Below are 20,820 nucleotides of genomic sequence, written 5' to 3'. Positions count from 1 at the left end.
ATACCTTCCAGCATTTCATATAATGCTGGTTTGGCAGTGATGAACTCCTTTAGCTCTTTCTTATCTGTGAAGCTCTTTATCTGACCTTCAATTCTGAATGTTAGAGCTTTGCTGGGTAGAGTAATCTTGGTTGTAGGTTCTTGCTATTTATCACTTTGAATATTTCTTGCCACCCCTTCTGGCCTGCACAGTTTCTGTTGAGAAATCAGCTTACAGTCATATGGGTAACTGTTTTTCTCTTGCTGCTTTTAATATTTTCTCTGTCTTTTGCTCTTGGCATTTCAATTATGATGTGTGTTGGTGTGGTCCTCTTTGGATTCCTTTTGTTTGGGGTTCTCTGGGCTTCCTGGACTTGTAAGTCTATTTCTTTCACCAGGTGGAGGAAATTTTCTGTTGTTATTTCTTCAAATAGGTTTTCAGTATATTGCTCTCTCTCTTCTTCTGGCACCTCCATCATTCTGATGTTGGTATGCTTGAAGTTGTCTCAGAGGCTCCTTATACTATCTTCATATTTTTGGAATCCTTTTTTTTTTTTTTTTTTGCCTTTTTGTATTTCAAGTCTTTGACTTGATTCTTGCGATCCTCTATTCTGCTGTTGGATCTCTGTATATTATTTTTTATTTGTCAGTGTATGTTTAATTTCTAGTTGGTCCTTTTTCATTTCCTTGAGGGTCTCACTAAATTTATTGACCTTTTCTAGAAAATTCTTAAAAAACCTTATAACCATGGTTTTGAACTCTATATCCAGTCATTTGCTTTCCTCCATTTCTTTCATTTGTTACCTGTTTCTTTGTCTTTGCATTTTGGCCATTTTCCTGTGTTGATAGAATGGCTTTGTGTGCCAGGTGTCCTATAGGGCCCAGTAGCTCAGCTTCTCTGATTACCTGGGGTGGACACTCTTGGTGCACCCCTTTATGGGCTGTGTGCACAGTCTTGTTGTAATCTGAATGGTCCCTCTCTGACCACTGGGTACACTGGCTCTTGGCTCTCCAAGGAGGTGCTAATTTAGCCTCTGCCTGAGGCCACCCAGCAAGAGCTGCAGAGAGATCTGCAGATTCCCCTTCTTTGTTTTGGAGGTGACCAGATGAGGCCCAGCTATGAAGCAATGCAAGTTGTTATGAAGCTTTGGGTTTTCTTTTGATGTTCTGGGTCTCTCTGACCCAGCTGCAGTTTGTTAGGTAATTTTAGATTGCAAAGGGTCAGGCCATTCATATGCAAAAGCCTCTCCACACCGCTTGGGTGGGGTGGGGTCTCAGGGAAGCAGGGCAGAGCAAAGAGCTATGGCTGATTCTCAGCCCTGCCTCAAGAGGCTCCTGTTCTTAGTGTCTATCGGTAATCACTGCAAGCACCTCTGTGAGAAAGCTGCCCTTGAGTTCCGCCCAATGCCAGACAGTTCAGTTTTTCCCTGTATGAGTCTGGGTCCTCAGAGTCTTGCCTGGAACTGGAGTTCAGAGCTGTCAGGCTCTTGTTTCTCCCTCCCAATTGAAAAAGACAACTGCATCCTCAGTTGCCAGCCCTTTCCATATGAGCGTGCCTCTGTACCTCTGCCTTCTGCAGCTCCTGTGAATCTCAGTGTGCTTTTCTCCTTCCTTCTAGTTGTAGAATTTCCATTCAGTCAGCCTTCCTGTGGTTATGGATGTCCCTTTTGTCTTTTAGTTGCAGTTTTGAAGGTGGTTGTGTGAAGCATCAGTTTCGGGTGTTTATGCCGCCATCTTGGTTTCTACTTTATGGCCTTTTTATACACCAATAATGAACTCACAGAAAAAGAACTGAAAAGAAGACAATCCCATTTACCATTGCATCAAAAAAAATTAAGACACCTAGGAATAAACTTAACTAAGGACGTAAAAGACCTGTACTGGGAAAATTACAGGACATTAAAAAAAAGATGGAGGAAGACATAAACAAATAAAAGAACATACCATGTTCACAGGATTGACAGAATCAACACCATTTAAATGTCCATAATACCCAAAGCAATCTACAGATTCAATGCAATCCCCATTAAAATACCAACCGCATGCCTAGCCAGTGTGGCTTAGTGGAGTTAGAGCATTGACCTGCAGACTAAAGAATCCTGGGTTTGATTATGGTCAAGGGCACATGCTCAAGTTATCAACTCCATCCCTAGTGGGAGCATGCATGGGACAGCCAATCAGTGATTCTCATTATTGGTGTTTCTATTTCCCTCTCCCTCTTCCTTCTTCTCTGAAATTAATAAAAAATATATTTAAATACCAACAGCATATTTCAAAGATCTAGAACAAACTCTCCAAAATTTTATTTGGAATAAAAAAGGCCCTGAATAGCCTCAGGAATCCTGAGAAAGAACAAAGTTGGAGGGATCACATTATCAGATGTCAAGCTATATTACCAAGCCATGGTTCTCCAAACTGCAGGTACTGGCACAAGAACAGACATATAGTCCAATGGGACAGAACAGAGAACCCGGAAATGGACCCAAGCCATATGCTCAATTAATATTTGACAAAGGAAGCAAGAGCAGACAATGGAATCAAGACAATTTCTTCAATAAATGGTGTTTGGTGTTGGGAAAATTGGACAGATACATGCAAAAAGAAAAAGAAAAAGAAAAAAAAAAAGGAAAAAGAAAAAGAAAAAGAAACTAAACCACCAACTTACACCATACACAAAAACAAACTCAATATGGCTATAGAACTTAAATGTAAGATGGGAAACCATAAAAATCCATAGGCAGAAAAATAGCAGACACATGTCATATCAATATCTTTACAAACACAGCTCCTAGAGCATTGGAGACTAAGGAGATAATAAACAAATGAGACTACATCAAAATAAAAGGCTTCTGCACAGCAAAAACAAATAAACAAACAAACAAAAACCCCCACAACCAAACAAACAAAAAACAACCATCAACAAAACAATAAGAAAGCCCACTGCATGGGAGAACATATTTGCTAATGATATTTCTGATAAGGGTTTAGTCTTCAAAATTTATAGGGAACTCATACAACTTAACAAAAGGAAGATAAACAATCCAATAAAAAAATAGGCAACGGACGAAAATAGACAATTCTCCAAAGCAGGCATACAGAAGGCTGAGAGACATATGAAAACATGCTCAATGTCAATAATCATCTGAGAGATTCAAATCAAAACAACAATGAGATACCATCTCATAACTGTCAGAATGGCTGGCTATCATCAACAAATCAACAAACTCCAATGCTAGTGATGATGTGGAGAAAAAGGAACCCTCCTGCACTGCTGGTGGGAATGCAGACTGGTGCAGCCACTGTGGAGAACAGTATGGAGTTTCCTCCGAAAGTTAAAAATGGAACTCCCATTTTACCTAGTAATTCCACGAAACCAGAAATACCAATCAGAAAGGATATAGTATATACAGCCCTATGTTCATAGCAGCACAATTTACAATAGCTAAGATTTGAAAATAGCCTAAGTTCCCATTATCAGATGAGTGGATTAAAAACTGGGGTAGCCCTAATTGGTTTGGCTCAGTGGACTGAAGGTTCCCAAGTTTGATTCCAGTCAAGGGCATGTACCTTGTTGGGGGCAAATCCGCCAGTAGTGGGTGTGCAAGAGGCAGCTGATTGATGTTTCTCTCTCATCAATGTTTTTAACTTTCTATTCATCTCCCTTTCTCTCTGTAAAAAGTCAATAAAATATATATTAAAAAATAAAATTAAAATTAAAAACTGGGGTATATCTACACAATAGAATACTATGCTGCTATAAAAAAGAAGAAACTTTTACATTTGCAACAGCATGGATAGACCTGGAGAGCATTATGCTAAGTGAAATAAGCCAGTCGGAGAAAAATAAATGTCACATGATCTCACTCATATGGGGGATAAATGATCAACATAATTTGATACACAAGAATAGATACAAATGGTAGGGGAGGGGCAGTTAAGAGAGCAACCAAAGGACTTGTATGCATGCATATTAGCCTAACCAATGGAGACAGACACTGGGGCAGTGGAGGCTTGCCTGGGGTGGGAATGGCTGGGGGTTCGGGAGCAATTGGGGAAAAATAAGACATATGCAAAACTTTAGACAATAAAAATAAAAAGTATGTCTTTTGAAACTTAATTTCTCATTTAAAAATTGCTAGAGAAACCAAGATGGCGGCATGTAAACCATTCTGATTCCAACTCCGCAGATCCTTAAGGGACACACTTAGGGGGCAGACTCAGTGAGCACCAAAGCTTCACTGAAGCAAGTCTTGCTTCATAAGGGTGTTTCCAACACAGAAGTTCTCCCAGCATAGACACTGCTGGTCATCACAGCCAATTGGCCTGGAGGTCAATTCCTCCCAGTGATACCAACAACAATCAAGGATTAACTACAGCGAAGACCGGTTTGGCTCAACGGATAGAGCGTTGGCTTGGGGACTGAAAGGTCCCAGGTTCGATTCCGGTCAAGGGCATGTACCTTGGTTGTGGGCATATCCCCAGTAGGGAGTGTGCAAGAGGCAGCTGATTGATGTCTATCATCGATGTTTCTAACTCTCTATCTCTCTCCCTTCCTCTCTGTACAAAATCAATAAAATATATTTTAAAAAATTATTAAAAAAAAAAAAAGGATTAACTACAAGACTCTTTCATTTCTGATTTTGTTTATTTGGGTCCTCTCTGCTTCTTGATGAGCCTGGTTAGAAGTTCATTAATCTTGTTTATCCTTTCAAATAATGAGCTCTTGATTTTGTTGATCTTTGGAATTTTTTTTTTTTTTGTCTCTACATTGTTTATCTCCACTCTGTTCTTTATTATTTCCTTCCTTCTATTTACTGAGCTTTTCTTGTTACTCTCTTTATAACTCTTTGAGTTGTAGGGTTAGGTAATTTATTACCATTGTTTCTTTTCTTTCTTTTTTCCCCCTCCCCACGGTTGGCTTGAAGAGCTATAAACTTCCCTCTCATGACTGCGTTCACTGTGATTGTTGCATTTTCATTTTCATTTGTTGCCATGATTCTTTTTATTTCTTCTTTTATCTCTTTAGTAACCCTGCCATTGTTTAATAGCATGTTATTTAGCACCCAAGCATTTGATTTTTGTTGTTTTTATTGTAGTTGATTTCTAGTTTTATGCTATTGTGATCTGAGAAGATGCTTGATATGATTTATATCTTCTTGAATTTGAAGAGACTTTGCCTGTGTCCCAATATGAACCATTTGCACTTGAGAAGAATGCATATTATGTAGCTTTGGGGTGAGTGTCCTGAACATGTCAATTAATTCCATCTGATTTATGATTGATGTTTCTTTGCTGATTTTTTGTTTAGAGGACTTGTCCAGTTAGTGGTGTTTTAAACTCCCTGCTATGACTGTATTGCTGTCATTCTCTCCCTTTATATACTCCAAAAGTTGTTGTTGTTGTTGTTGTTGTTGTTTTTAATGTATTTTATTATTTTTTTAATGTATTTGGATGATCCTGCATTGGGTACATATTACCAGAGTTATAACTTCTTATTGATTTGCTCCCTTTAGTATTATGAAGTGGCCTTCCTTATCTCTTGTTATGGCCTTCACTTTGAGGTCTAATTAGTCAGATATAAGTATTGCTACTCCAGCTTTTTTTTTTTTTTTTTTTTTTTTTCATTTCCATTCGCCCAAAAAACCTTTTTCCATCCCTTCACTGTCAGTCTGTGTGAGTCCTTTGTTCTGAGGTGGGTTTACTGTAGACATGTGATATATGGGTCATGTTTTCTTATCCACTCAACTATCTTATGTCTTTTGAGTGGGACATTTAATCTATTTACATTTAAAGTTATTATTGATAGGTACTTGTTTGTCATTTTTATTCTTTATGCCTGTATTCCATCTTCCCTTACTATTTCTTCTTTTTACAGAAGACCCTTTAGTATTTCTTGCATTTCTGGTTTGGTGGTAATAAATTCTGTGAAGCTCCTGATTCCACCTTCAAATTTGATTGATAGCTTTGCTGGATACAGACCCTTCTTGGATTCAGACCCTTCCTTTGTATGACTGTATATTTCATTCCATTCCCTTTTGGCCTGATGTATTTCTGCTGAGAAATTAGTTGATAGTCTGTTGGGAGAACCTTTGTAGATAGCTTTCTGTCTCTCTATGTCAGCCTTTAACGTGTTAACCGGGGAGTTCCCTTTTTAATTACGCAACCTGTAATGGGTGCGTACTCTTTCACTAGGATGTGTCAGTATGTCAGGCCTGGAGGACGTAATTTCATATTATTATTATTTTTTAAATTTATACTTAATTAAAATAAATGATACATATATTTTCATTTATTTATATATAAATTACAAAGGAAAATACAAAATTACAAAAAAATAGAAAAGAATACCAACAAAGAAATGAAAACATTGAATTAAAAAATTATAAATTTTACAAACAATTATAAAGATTGCAAAAAATATATACCGTCCCTCTCAGGGTGCAACATATATTTCCAGGACATATTCATACGTCCTACCCGTTCCCGATATTGTTTACGTTTGATGCATTTATAGGTCCCACTCAGTTAACAGGTTAAGATTCTTACTTTGTTGTTGGTGTTTACCAATTTAATTATAATGTGTCTTGGTGTTGATCTTTCAGGATTAATCTTGTTTGGGACTCTGTGAGCTTCTTGGACTTGTGTCAGTTTTTTCTTCACTATATCAGAGGAGTTTTCTGTCCTTATTTCTTCAAACATGTTTTCTATTCCTTGCTAAGTTTCCTCTCTTTCTGGCACCTCTATTATGCGGATGTTTCTTTCTTTTTTCAAATATTTTTTATTATTTATTTATTTATTTTCACAGAGGGTTAGAGAGTTAGAGACATCAATGAGAGAGGAACATTGATCAGCTGCTTCTTGCACACCTCCTACTGGGGATGTGCCCATAACCAAGGTATATGCCCTTGACTGGAATTCAAGCTGGGACCTTTCAGTCTACAGGCTGATGCTCTATCCACTGAGCCAAACCGGTTAGGCTGTTGTTTTATTTTGTGTTTTCCCATAGGCTCTCCTCCTGTTTTAAGTTTTTTGTTTTGTTTTTTTTTCTAAAAGCTGCTCTGCTTGGGTATTTTTTCCCACCTTGTCTTCTAGCTCACTGATGCAGTCCCCTGCTTCTTGTAATATATTGTTGATGCTTTCTATTGAGTTGTTTATTGCAGCAATGTCATTTCTTCATTTCTTTTTGGTTCTTATTCATTTACTCTTGATTGTTACACATATTGTTGAATTTTCTTTCATCCTTATCAGCAACCTTATGACCATTGCTCTGAATTCTTCCTCTGTCATATTGCTTGCCTCCATTTTATTTACTTCCTTTTCTGGTGATTCCTCCTTTTCTTTTGTATGCCAGCTGTTTCTTTGTCTTCCCATGTTTGCTCCTCTTAGGGTATCTGGTTATGTAGCCCTCTATCTCCTGCATTGATTTTCTCTAGGCCAGTGGTCAGCAAACTCATTAGTTGACAGAATCAAATATCAACAGTACAATGATTAAAATTTATTTTGTGAGCCAATTTTTTTAAAACTTAAACTATATATGTAGGTACATTGTTATTAACTTAATTAGGGTACTCCTAAGCTGGCCTTTGCTAAAAAAAAATCAAGGGGCCAAAGAAGTGCATGTGGCTCGTAAGCTACAGTTTGCTGACCACTGCTCTAGGTGATATCTGACCTTTCCATCTGCAGATTGCCTCACCAGCTGTGTTTAATTTGCCAGTTCTGGTGGATGTTGTTCAATTTATCTGTTCCTTCTTCAAAAGACATACTTTTTAAAGTTAAGAGGCCTTAGCTTAGAAAATACTGGCATGAAATATTCAAGGTGATGAAAAGCAAGAACCTATAATGAAGACTAGCCCACCTAACAAGGCTATCATTTGACGTTGAAGGAGAAATAATGAGCTTCACAGACAAGAAACAGTTTATGAAGTTTATTACACCAAACCACCATTAAAAGGAATGTTAAAAGGACTTTAAAAAGAAGAACATAATTAAATAATAAAATGGAAGTGAATACATACCTTTCAATAATAACTTCAAGTGGATTAAATGCTCTGATAAAAAGACATAAATAAATGGATAAGAAAATATGACCCAGGCCCTAGCTGGTTTAACTCAATGGATAGAACGTCAGCCTGTGGACATCAATATTTCTGTTTTTCCCTCTCCCTTCACTTTCTCTAAAAATCAATGGGAAAAATATCCTGGAATGAGCATTCAAAAAAAAGAAAGAAACAAAATATGACCCATAAATACTGTCTACAAAAGACCCACCTTAGAACCAAAGAACCACATAGATTAAAAGTAAAGGGATGGAATTAACACCCAGCAATTTTTAAAAATATATTTTTATTAATTCCAGAGAGGGAGAGGAAGAGGGAGAGGAACATCAATGATGAGAGGGAATCATTGACCAGTTGCTTCCTGCCTGCCCCCTGTCTGGAGCCGTCTATCAGAGCAATAGTCTGATTCTGTTTTCCTCTCGAACAAGAAAGCCAGCCAAGCGTTAGCTGTCCGCCCTCTCCGCACCGGGAGTAAGTCTTTTCACGCACACAGTTCTCTGTACCTTCACAGTTCCCGAGGCTCAGTGTGCCTTCTCTCTCCTTCCCAGATGGCAGAGCCAACTCTCAGATAGCCGTCCAGCGCTTCAGGGCAATGCCTCCCCTGTTTTTCAGTTCTAAATTCAAATTTGTTGTGGTAGGCTGCATTCGGGTGTCTACTTTATGCCGCCATCTTGGTTTCTCTCTCCCAATTTGATTTGAACCTTAAACTTTTTTTAAAAAAAATCAATCTTTATTGTTCATATTATTACAAAGGTTCCTCATTTCTTCCCCCTTCCACCAGGTTCCCACCCCCTCCCCAACCCTCTCCCCTCTGCCCCCTCCCCAGCCCCCATTGTCCTCATACATAGGTGCACAGTTTATGTTCAGTCTCTTCCTCCCTCCCTTTCCCCGAGAACAGTCAGTCCACTCCCCTCCGATATCACCGACTCTACTACAATAAACCACTATTATTGTTCATCAGGTTTTTCAATCTCCTTTTGTTGTTGTTGTTTTTTTTAATTAATAAACTTTTACACTTCTAAGAATAAATTTTAAAATCTAATATTTTTAAACCTTGTTTTTTTTCTGCCCTGGGAATTGAGAGCAAACTTGTTTACATGTAAACTTGCCCTTAGGCTATCAAAAAGTGTAGCCATTCAAGTGTAAATGGACACATTGTTTAAACATAGCTGCTGGTTGGAATTGGATTACCTGTTCTGGATGGGAAGGGCTTGTCATTCCCTTTCTCCATTAAAATTAAGGTGTTAGCTTTAAAACCTCTTTTTGGCAAGAGACCTTAAACTTTCAGAACTTTAAATTTTTCAGATAGTAAATCAGTTACTTAGCATTTTCTTAAATCAATAATACCTCCACATGCCCAGGGATACACTTCACACAAAAGACATTTCCAAATAGATCAACCAACCTCATCCAGGCCCCACACAAGGCACTCACAGATCAACACCCCAGCGCTATACTAACTCAACACATCCAGATCTAAGCCTTCCTCATTTGATTCAGCAGACCCTCAAGTTCTCCCAAAAGTTTCCAGCCATGTCTGAGAGGCAGCCTTGGGGCGGAGGCAGGCGAGAAGCGAGCTGTTCCGGGCCTGGCTGCTCTGGGCCTGGCCTCTGTTGCTCTGGTCCGTTCCACAACCAGCTGCTCCGGGTCTGGCCACTGCCGCTCCTGACTTGGCTTCTCCGGGCGTGGCTGCTGCTGCTCCAGGCCTGGCCGTACCTGACCCGGCTGCTCTGGGCCCGGCTGCTCTGGGCCTGTCCGCTCCCAGCCTTGAACCATAAACTTTTAGAGCTGGCAAATAAAATATTTAGATTATTTATTTATTCCAAAGTTTTAAGCAGTAGCTTCTCTGGAAGCAAGTTTGTAGCCATTCAGATGCAGATTAGGTACATTCCTTTTGCTGGTGCTGTTGTGGGAAATTTCACAAGAGCCAGCTTTAAGATGTCCCCTGGAAGCCAGTCTTCACCTGGACTACTTAGATTTTTATAATTAATATATTATTTATTTATGTTTCAACACTTTTTAAATTCTAGAGCCAATTATAATTATTCCAAGGCATTTTCTTTGGCAATTTTTTAACAGAGACAATTTACTGATTTTTCTTGGTGGCTTTAAGGTTAACTTTTGAATGTGGACCATGATCCTATATAATAAAGAAGTAATATGCAAATTGACCATCACTCCAACACACAAGATGGTCACCTCCATGTGGTCAAAGACGGCCACCCCCATGTGAACACAAGATGGCCACCACAAGATAGCCAGCAGGGGAGGGCAGTTGTGGGCAATCAGGCCAGCAGGAAAGGGCAATTGGGAGGGACCAGGCCTGCAGGGGAGGGCAGTTAGGGATGACCAGGCTGGCAAGGGAGGGCAGTTAGGGTTAGCAGGGGAGGGCAGTTGGGGGCAGCCAGGCCTTCAAGGGAGGACAGTTAGGGGTGACCAGGCTGGCAAGGGAGGGCAGTTAGGGGTGAACTGGCCAGTAGGGGAGGGTAGTTGAGAGTGACCAGGCCAGCAGGGGAAGGCAGTTAGGGGTGACCAGGCTGGCACAGGAGGACAGTTAGGTGTAATCAGGCTGGCAGGGGAGCATTTAGGGGTGATCAGGTTGGCAGACAGAAGCAGTTAGGGGCAATCAAGCAGTTCGGGAGCCAGCAGTCCTGGATCAGGCCTAAAGGGGAACTTAGACATCCCTCTAGGGGTCCCAGATTGGAGGAGATGCAGGCTAGACCACGAGACCCACACACCCCTTTCCACAAATTTCATGCACCAGGCCTCTAGTTATTTAAATAAACTACCTTTTATTATGGAAATACCAATCTTGTTGCTAGACCCCAGCCCGTATTTTCTCCTGGGTCAAATCCACCATCTTTTTGAGGAAAAAGCAATTTTTAGGGTTTTATTCTGTAGCATTCGCAAAGAGAGTTAAGCTTAGCTCAAAATCTAATATCTGAAATCGGACAGTGTGCACACTTTGTTTTTAAGACAGTTTTTCTCTTTACATGTGCACAAATATCCCAGACACATTTCTAAATTTTGTAAAACTCGGCATGGTGAGAATGAGACTTTTTAAAATAGTGTACTTGGGGAGTGGGTGTCCATACAGGAGCACCACATGTCTCCCTTCCCCCACCTCCTGCTTGCTTTTGGGGGAAATTTAGCAACTGATTTGGCTGCATTTATTTTCCCAGTTAAAGGTGTGCTTAATAGAAAAAGATGGATTTTAAATTTTTTCCTATTTTGCTTTCCAAAGTAATGACTGGCTCTTAAGGTGATTTTTGCGAACATTCTTTGGTAATTTTTAAACAAAGCATTAGAGAATCTCTTTGCTACAGAGCTGATAGCTCTGCCTTCTCCAGCCGCCTTTGAGATCAGAAGTGGAAGATCTGGTGGCTTTTTACATATTACAGGTTTTCGATCCTCAAAACAAATTAGGTATTTTATGATTTGAACAAGAAATCACATTAAAGATGACCCCGGCACTCTTTTTACAGCCTGATTTAAAAGAGTAACTTTTAATATTACAACTTGTTTATAATTTTGCCTTTTAACCAAATTCTTCCCCATTATAATCTGACTTAAACAAAAGGAGTTGCTCACACACTTACGGATCCGCAGGCTTCCAAAACTAAACATGAGTCTCTGAGTGGGGTCCAGGCATCAGAAAGTCTGAGAGCTCTCCACGTGATTCCAATGGACAGCCAAGTTGGAAAACCATTGCTTTAAATTTAAAGAAATTTGAGGTCTAAGAGGACATATTGCTTTTTCTTATCCCTTCCATTACCCAAAGCACACTCGACCTACCAGATAAAATAATTTAGCTAGGGCACTGTTCTTAAATTGTTATTGGTTAAGTTAAAGGAGAGTCTTTCCATGTAATTTGGAATAGAGAAATCACAAAAGGTCTTTAACCAGGTTAATCACAACCTGGCAACCTAAAGCAATAGCAAAGAACGCAAGGTGAAGAGTGGAGAGGGCTAAGGACACCACAGTCAGACTGGCTGAGAGGAGAGTTGGTGTTTCACACGCGCTGGCCTGACTGACAGCGGGGCACGTTTGATATGTGAGGAAGAGCAAGGAAAGGCCTGTGAGTGTTCCTTACCAACTGATCAGGCGGCAGGTGCTATGGCTACTATTTTAAATTTAGGTCAAAGTGTTATTGTAACTGGACAACCAAGGCGTCTGGGCTGCCTGCCACCACCTGAGCCACACTGAGCAGAGAAAGGGCTGGGTCGTATGTGAGCGTCCACTCCAATCCTGCGGGCAGCGTGGAGAGCAGTCGGCCAGTCTGTCCCTCACAGTGGGCTGCTTACACATACAAGGGAGCCCACAGCTAGAGCAGCTGGAGTTGGCTGCGAGTGTAACAGGGAAAGACTCCGGCCTGCAGGAGCTCAAAGCCGGGTGACAAGGCGGCCAATCTCCTGTGACGTTACCCACAGCTCAGCCAGCGCCTGGACTGGACAATGGTCAGCGCTCCTGAGGTAAACCCCCAGGGGGTCAGGGTCCGGGCACAGCCACCAAATCAGAGTGTGTCCTGTCCTTGGTCTGTTCTCAAAATGCATTTATTTCTGAGTCATGGACCCACTGAGGCATCTTATCTTTCTACAGCCTGTTTCATCCTCCAGTGGCCAGGGGTCTGTAAGAAAACTTCTTGTCTGTAGTCAGTAGGTGAACAATTGTTAGGCAGCTGTGGCTCTATTCCTATTGTGTGCCTGGCCCCCTGTCATTATAAGTCATTAAAGCTCATCAAAGACACACATGACAGCCTGTGACACACACAGGCGAGGGCTATCACTCCATAAATGACGCACCGGCCGATGCAGCCTGGCGTCAACAGCAGCTAATACAAGGTTACTGGTTACTAATGCAGATTTTGTGATCAAAGAAAACACGATAATTTCAAGAGAAACATCAGAAGTGCTTTATTCAAGGTAACATCCATCACTAGCTACACATCTCCCCATCTTTCAGGTAACTTGTGGATACCGTCCCCAAAGAACTTCTCTTGTTTTGAGGCACACCATTCATAGACTAAGTTTTCCATTTCTTTTTCTTTTTTTAAAATATATTTTAGTGATTTTGTACAGAGAGGAAGGGAGAGATAGAGAGTTAGAAACATCGATGAAAGAGAGTCATCAATCAGCTGCCTCCTGCACACCCCCTACTGGGGATATGCCCGCAACCAAGGTACATGCCCTCGACCGGAATCGAACCTGGGACCCTTCAGTCCCCAAGCCGATGCTCTATCCATTGAGCCAAACCGGTCTCGGCTAAGATTTCCATTTCTTCATACATTTGGAAGTGCTGCTCAGAAAGTGCGTGTGCCATCTATCAGAACAAGTGGTCATCTGAAGGAGCAAGGTCTGGTGAATTCGGCGGGTGGGTTCATACTTCCCAGGAAAGATCGTTCAATGTGTCTTTAACTGGTTTTGAAGTATATGATGGTGTGTCATCAATTGATTATTTGTTGTTGGTAGCGATCAGTATTAATGGTTTCACCTGAGTTTAGAAAGATAAGATGCTACACCTTCCTGATCCCACTAAACACAGAGCATTGTCTTCTTTCTGAAGCAATTGACCTTGCAGTCAATGTCCCGACCCGCGGGACAACAACGGGGGCACGCAGGAACCACCTAAGAGAAAGAATCAAACAAGGAACGCGAAAGAATGGAGGCAAGACAAGGTTCTGATCAAGCCTCAGTTTTATTCTCTGAAATGGCTGTATTTATACAGCAGAGACAAAGGGGGGCAGGGCTGCCCATGCAGGGGGGTCTTTGGTATGGCAACACAGGATTGACTAATTGCCAGAGGCGGTGTGACATTCCAAGGTGCAATATTCAAAGGCTGGGCTATCTAGGGGGGGAGGATCAGGAAGGGGAAGAGGCAGGAAGACAGGAGATGCTAAACCCCAGGTTAATCTTATCTTCTGGCCAAGCCCTCAGGGCACCACACAACCTCTGCTAGAAGGAACTCAATTCTATTTCCTTAACACTGAGTTGCTTGCCTCAACTCTGCTAGCTCCCAACAAGTCAATGTTGGTGGTTGACCTGGATCAACCCATGATTCTATGCATTTGGGATTCTCAAAATGAATCCACTTTTCGTTGCCAGTCACAATTCGATGCAAAAAGACTTTCTTTCATGCCATTGAAACAACATTTTGCTGATGACTTTTTGGTTTTCCATTTGTCTTTCCTCCAGTTGATGTGGTACCCACTTTCCTTCCTTTAAAATCTTTCCCATTGCTTGTAAAGGATCGGAAATTGTTTGCTGAGCAACGTTTAATCTTTCTGCAAGTTGCTTTTGAGTTTGACGTGCATGTTCATCCAATAATGCTTGTAATTGTTGGTCTTCAAACTTTTTCGATTGACCTGGAAATTCTTTGTCTTTCACGTCAAAGTCATCATTTTTAAAGCGTTTAAACCAGCATTCACAAGTATCTTGAGAGGCAGCATGTTCACCATAAGTTTACTGCTGTATACGATAACTTTCAGCAGCACTTTTCTTCAAATAAAGTAATGAATTAACACTTTCCGCAAATGCTCGAGCATTCAACATTTTTAAGGGTTAAAAATATCTATAATGTTAACACCTTTAGAATATTTGACATTAGAAGTTTTAAAGCTTGCTGTCAATACAACAAAATCGCATACATATCAAATCACATATCAACATATGTGTAACTGTATCTATTGAAAAAAAAATTAGATTATTAATGCATACAACTTTAGACCTGGCATGCAGGATGGCAGCCATTCCTATTTTTTAACAAGGAACTCTCGCTCTGAGACTGGTCTCTGACTTACCACACCCACAGGGGTCTTGCTAAAGGTCTGGCTGAGAACAAATCCAAAACCACAGAAAATCGGCATCTAAAGCTCCCTCACTTGTGAACTGACAGGGTGTTACAAATTGGAAACGGAGGCAAAAGCTCTGTGATACAAAGATCCCTCATTCGGAAAGGCAACAAACCATCATTTTAGCCAAGAAAGTCTTGACCCACATGAATGGTCTCAAATGGTCAGGTTTAGAAAGGTAAGTGGATTTTTGTTTGTTCAAAAGAATAGGAGTTTGTGTTAGAATCAGGGAGGCAAATTTTGAGATTACAAAAATGATCAAGATAGAAAGGGTTCAGTCCTGAGAATGTGAACTCGCCTCAAGAACACGGAGGGAAAGCTGTTTGTGTGCAAATGCTTCTACAATATTTCACTCCTTTTTGTTCCGCTTCTGAGAGAACTGTGGGGTTTCAGAAGCGAGATGTATCTAATACTTGCACAGCTCTGGCTGGGAACTGTGTTTTCTTCAAGGAGCTCCTGCTGTTATTAGGTCTCATTGATTTAAAAATAAAAGGGCTTTTCAAAGTGAGACTTCAAGCACTTACTGCACACGAACAATAGCTGCTCTGGTCACACGAATCCAGGCAGAAGCCCAAACAGTTTTCCAGTTAGGAGACAAAAACAAGGACACTGATGAGAAAGGGAGGCAATGGCAGAAGGCATTTCTATTAGTGCTGGAAACACAGCGTGATGACGCTATTCTCAACAATGCTTCTAGCTTTCAGTCTGCTAGTCAGCCTGTAGTCCTATCAACCGCTCTTTTCACCGCTGTGAGCAGCATTTGGGACACAATGTTGCTCTAGGCCAGGCCAAGCCATGCCCCCTGTCCAACACCTGAAGCCTGGGACTTACCAGCCCGCCCCTGTGGCCTGACAGCTGGCCCCGTTTGAAAGCAACTGATTTATTTCTGATTTAGTTTGCACAGCCTCAAGAAGGGGTGTGTCTCTGTCCCGTCCCCTCCCCACGTGAAAATATAGATTTGCGGGTAAATCAGATGATGTTTCTGAGGTTAGGAAACAAAAGCACCTGGAGATGCTGGGGATCGAACCCAGGACCTCATGCATGCTAAGCATGCGCTCTACCACTGAGCTACATCCCCACTTCCTCAGCACGGTTGCCTAAACTGTCTTCTTTTAAAAGAAACATAAATCTGCATTTTAAAAAAGTAAATATAATTTGCTCTGTCATACCGAGAATTGGGATTTTTTTTTTAATTACAATTGTTTTCCAAGGAATTTTGACTCTTGCAGATATTCGGTGCTGACGAGAATATACTGGGATCAGAAATTTCAGTAAGACATTCTCCCACTCCCCCCCACTCCCGAGTTTTCCTCTTTTTTTCAAAAGCTAAGCAAGACAAAACAAAGATCCTTGCAGGAAAACTAAAAACGCTTTGCCAATGACTGCTTAATGATGGAATCTACCAAACTAGCCCAATTTCCCTCCCATTTCTGCACCCCGTTCTCGGACCCCAGACCTCGCCGCGCACCTTCTCTTAGAAAGCAAAGAACGACGGAGGGGTCTCTGTCCCCAAACTAACTCCCTCCTCTGGGGAGCTGAGAGGACTGCACCCTCTTTCAGCCCCAGGTCTCAGCCCGAGCCGCCGGCGCGCTGCTCCGCGAGGGCCCGAGGGGAGGTGCTGCTCTGCCCGGCCCAGAGGCCCCGGTGCGGAGCTCGGCGAGCAGACCTAGAGGAATCGGCAGGGATGGAGTCCACAGGGATACAGGGACGGACCCCGCAGGGACGGACCCCGCAGGGACGGACCCCGCAGGGACGGACCCCGCAGGGATACAGGGATGGAACCCGCAGGGACGGAACCCACAGGGACGGATCCCGCAGGGATGGAATCCGCAGGGACGGACCCCGCAGGGACGGATCCCGCAGGGACGGACCCCGCAGGGACGGACCCCGCAGGGATACAGGGATGGAACCCGCAGGGACGGAACCCGCAGGGACGGAACCCACAGGGACGGACCCCGCAGGGATGGACCCCGCAGGGACGGAACCCACAGGGATGGAATCCGCAGGGACGGACCCCGCAGGGACGGACCCCGCAGGGACGGACCCCGCAGGGATGGAATCCGCAGGGACGGACCCCGCAGGGACGGATCCCGCAGGGATGGAATCCGCAGGGACGGACCCCGCAGGGACGGATCCCGCAGGGACGGACCCCGCAGGGACGGACCCCGCAGGGACGGAATCCGCAGGGACGGACCCCGCAGGGACGGACCCCGCAGGGACGGAACCCGCAGGGACGGACCCCGCAGGGACGGACCCCGCAGGGACGGACCCCGCAGGGATGGAATCCGCAGGTCCACAGTTTTTGTTCAGTCTCTTCCCAAATCCCCCCCACTCCCTTTTCCCCCGAGAATAGTCAGTCCATTCCCCTTCCATACCTCTGATTCTATTATATTCACCAGTTAATATTGTTCATCAGATTTTTTGATTCTCTTGGGTTTTAGTTTCACTTGTTGATAGTTACGTGTTTGTTGATCATAATTTTTATCTTTATTTTCTTCCTCTTCCTAAAGAACCCCTTTCAGCAATTCATATAATTCTGGTTTGGGGGTGATGAACTCCTTTAGCTTTTTTTTATTTGTGAAGCTGTTTATCTGGCCTTCGATTCTGAGTGATAGCTTTGCTGGGCAGAGTATTTTTGGCTGTAGGTTCTTATTATTCATCACCTTGAATATTTCTTGCCATTCCCGTCTGGCCTGCATGGTTTCTGTTGAGAAATCAGCTAACAATCATATGGGTGCTCCTTTATAAGTAACTACCTGCTTTTCTCTTGCTGCTTTTAATATCCTCTCTTTGTCTTTTGCTCTTGGAGTTTTAATTATGATGTGTTTTGGTGTGGTCCTCCTTGGATTCCTTTTGTTTGGGGTTCTGTGTGCTTCCTGGACTTGTAAGTCTAATTCTTTCACCAGGTGGGGGAACTTTTCTGTCACTATTTCTTTTAATATGTTTTTGGTATATTGCTCTCTCTCTTCTTCTGGGACCCCCATAATTCTGATGTTGGTTTGCTTGAAGTTGTCCCAGAGGTTTCTTACACTATCTTCAACTTTCTGGATTCTCTTGTCTTCTTGCTTCTGTGGAGGAGTGTCCTCTGGCTCTTTGTGTTCCAAATCTTTGACTTGATTCTTGCGATCTTCCATTTTGTTTTGAGGATTCTGTATATTTTTATTTCAGTCAGTGTATTCTTTATTTCTAGTTGATCCCTTATTATTTTTAGTTGATCCCTTTTCATATCCTCATAGGCCTCGTTTATTTTATCGGCCTTTTCTAGGAAATTCTTGAAAAACCTTATAAGTGTGGTTTTGAACTCTATATCCAGTCACTTTTTGTCCTCCATTTATTTCGTTTGTGATCTGTTTCCTTGTCTCGGCATTTTCGCTGCTTCCCTGAGTTGGTAGGGTGGCTTTGTGTGTTAAGGTGTCTTACATGATTCAGTGGGTCAGCCTCCCAGTTACCTGAGGTGGACAGTCTTGGTGTAGCCCTTTGTGGGCTGTGTGTGCAGTCTTGTTGTTAAGCCTTGCTTGTTGTTGGTATCACTGGGAAGTGTTGATCTCCAAGACAATTGGCTATGAGGATCAGAAGTGTCTCAGCTAGGAGGGTTTCTATATTCCGCTTGGATGGGGTAGAGTTTCAGGGTGGCACAGCCATGCTTTGGTGAATCCCACTAGATTGGTTGCATGCGGCATGCACCTCTTTAGTATAGGTGCAGACAAGCTTGGATTCCTCCCTGTCTCTCCCTATGAGAGTCCTATTCACGGCAAATGAGAAATCTAGCCACTGGAAGGGCTTCTGTGCTCCGCTTGGATGGGGTGGAGTCTCGGGTGGTGCAGACAAGCTTTATTCAGCCCCTCCCTACGAGGGTCTGGTTTCTGAGTCCCTCAGTAATGGCCGCTGGCTTCACACACCTCCGAGAGATCTCTGCCCACTGCCTGACAGTCTGGCCTCTCCCTGCCTGGGGACGTCTATCAGAGCAATAGGGTGGTTTTCTCCCCTCCTGAACAAGAAAGCTAGCAGCGCATCAGCTGTCCGCCATCTCCACGCACAGGGAGTAAGCCAGCAGCTAACTTGGCCCACCCTCTCTGAGCTCCACAAGCAAGCCAGCAGCAAAGTCAGGCGGCCGCCTTTTCGTGGGCGCAGTTCATCGCACCTTCACAGTTCCTGAGGCTCAACACGCCTTCTCTCTCCTTCCCAGATGGTAGAGCCTCCTCTCAGCCAGCCAGCCAGCGCTTCAAGGCGATGTTTCCCCTGTTTTCCAGTTCTAAATTCAAATTTGTTGTGGTAGGCTGCATTCAGGTGTCTACCCTATGCTGCCATCTTGGTTTTCTCCATAGTAGGTGATTTTAATACCCCATTATCACCTTTGGACAAATCATCAAAACAAAAAAATCAGCAAAGAAACATCAATCCTAAATGACTCACTAGAGTAAATGGAATTAATTGACATCTTCAGAACATTTCACCCCAAAGCCATAGAATATACATTTTTCTCAAGTGCACATGGGTCATTTTAAAAGATAGACCACATGTTGGGACATAGGCAAAGTATCTTAAAATTCAAGAAGACAGAAATCATATCAAACATCTTCTCATATCATAGTGTCATAAAAGTGGAAATCAACTACAATAAAAATAATCCAAAGAAATCAAACACATCTAGACTAAACAGCATGCTATTAAACAAGGACTGGGTTACCAGAGAAATCAAGGAAGAAATTAAAAACATCCTGGCAGCCAAAACCGGTTTGGCTCAATGGATAGAGCATCGGCTTGGGGACTGAAAGGTCCCGGGTTCGATTCTGGTCGAGGGCATGTACCTTGGTTGCGGGCATATCCCCAGTAGGGGGTGTGCAAGAGGCAGCTGATCGATGACTCTCTCTCATCGATGTTTCTAACTATCTCTCTCCCTTCCTCTCTGTACAAAATCAATAAAATATATTTTTTAAAAATAATAAAAACATTATGGCAACAAATGACAATGAAAACACAACAATCCAAAATGTATGGGACACAGCAAAAGCAATCTTGAGAAGGAAGTTCATATCTCTACAAGACTATTGCAAAAAACAAGAAAAAATGGTAACAAATTATCTAACTTTACAACTCAAAGAGCTAGAAAAAGAGCAACAAGAAAAGCCCAGTGTAAGCAGAAGGAAGGAAATAATAAAAATCAGAGTGGAGATAAATGACATAGAGACTAAAGAAAATACAAAAGATCAAGAGCTGATTCTTCGAAAGGATAAATAAGATTGATGAACCTCTAGCCAAGCTAACCAAGAAACAAAGAGAGAGGACCAAATAAACAAAATCAGAAATGAAAGAGGTGAAATAACAACAGACACTGATGAAATACAAAGGATTGTTACAAAATACTACAAACAACTCTACTCCAACAAACTGGACAACCTGGAGGAAAGGGACATATTCCTAAAAAATATATAACCTTCAAAAACTCAATCAAAAAGAATCTAAAAATCTTAATAGACCAGTAACATTGGAAGAAGTTGAAACAGTCATCAAAAAGCTTCCAGCAAACAATCATCAAAAAGCTTCCAGATGGCTTCACAAGAGAGTTTTACCAAACATTCAAGGAAGAACTAAAACCTATCCGTCTCAGACTATTCCAAAAACTTCCAAGCTCCTTTTATGAAGCCAGCGTCAACCTAATACCAAAACCAGATAAAGACAACATAATGAAAGAGAATTACAGGCCAATATCCCTCATGAACATAGATGCCCAAATCCTCGACAAAATTCTAGCAGATGGGCTCCAGTAGCACATCAGAAAGATCGTACACCATGACCAAGTAGGATTTATTCCAGAAATGCAAGGGTGGTACAATATCCGCAAATCAATAAATGTGATACATCACATAAACAAATTGAAAGACAAAAATCATATAGTCATATCAATTGATGCATAAAAAGCATTTGATAAAATCCAACA

The 20,820-nt window shown here is 42.1% G+C and overlaps 1 non-coding gene across 1 annotated transcript; it reads right to left on the bottom strand.

Annotated features, from left to right (window-relative positions):
- Positions 1 to 15,888: 15,888 nt before the first annotated feature.
- Positions 15,889 to 15,960, bottom strand: TRNAA-AGC. The gene has a single exon. It is a non-coding gene; the product is annotated as a tRNA-Ala (tRNA).
- Between the last annotated feature and the right edge of the window lie 4,860 nt (positions 15,961 to 20,820).

The sequence above is a fragment of the Pipistrellus kuhlii genome, unplaced genomic scaffold, assembly GCF_014108245.1.
Source record: "Pipistrellus kuhlii isolate mPipKuh1 unplaced genomic scaffold, mPipKuh1.p scaffold_m20_p_96, whole genome shotgun sequence".
Classification (NCBI taxonomy): Eukaryota; Metazoa; Chordata; class Mammalia; order Chiroptera; family Vespertilionidae; genus Pipistrellus; species Pipistrellus kuhlii.
Note: the sequence above shows the minus strand (reverse complement) of the source record. Positions and strands in the feature narration are given on the sequence as shown.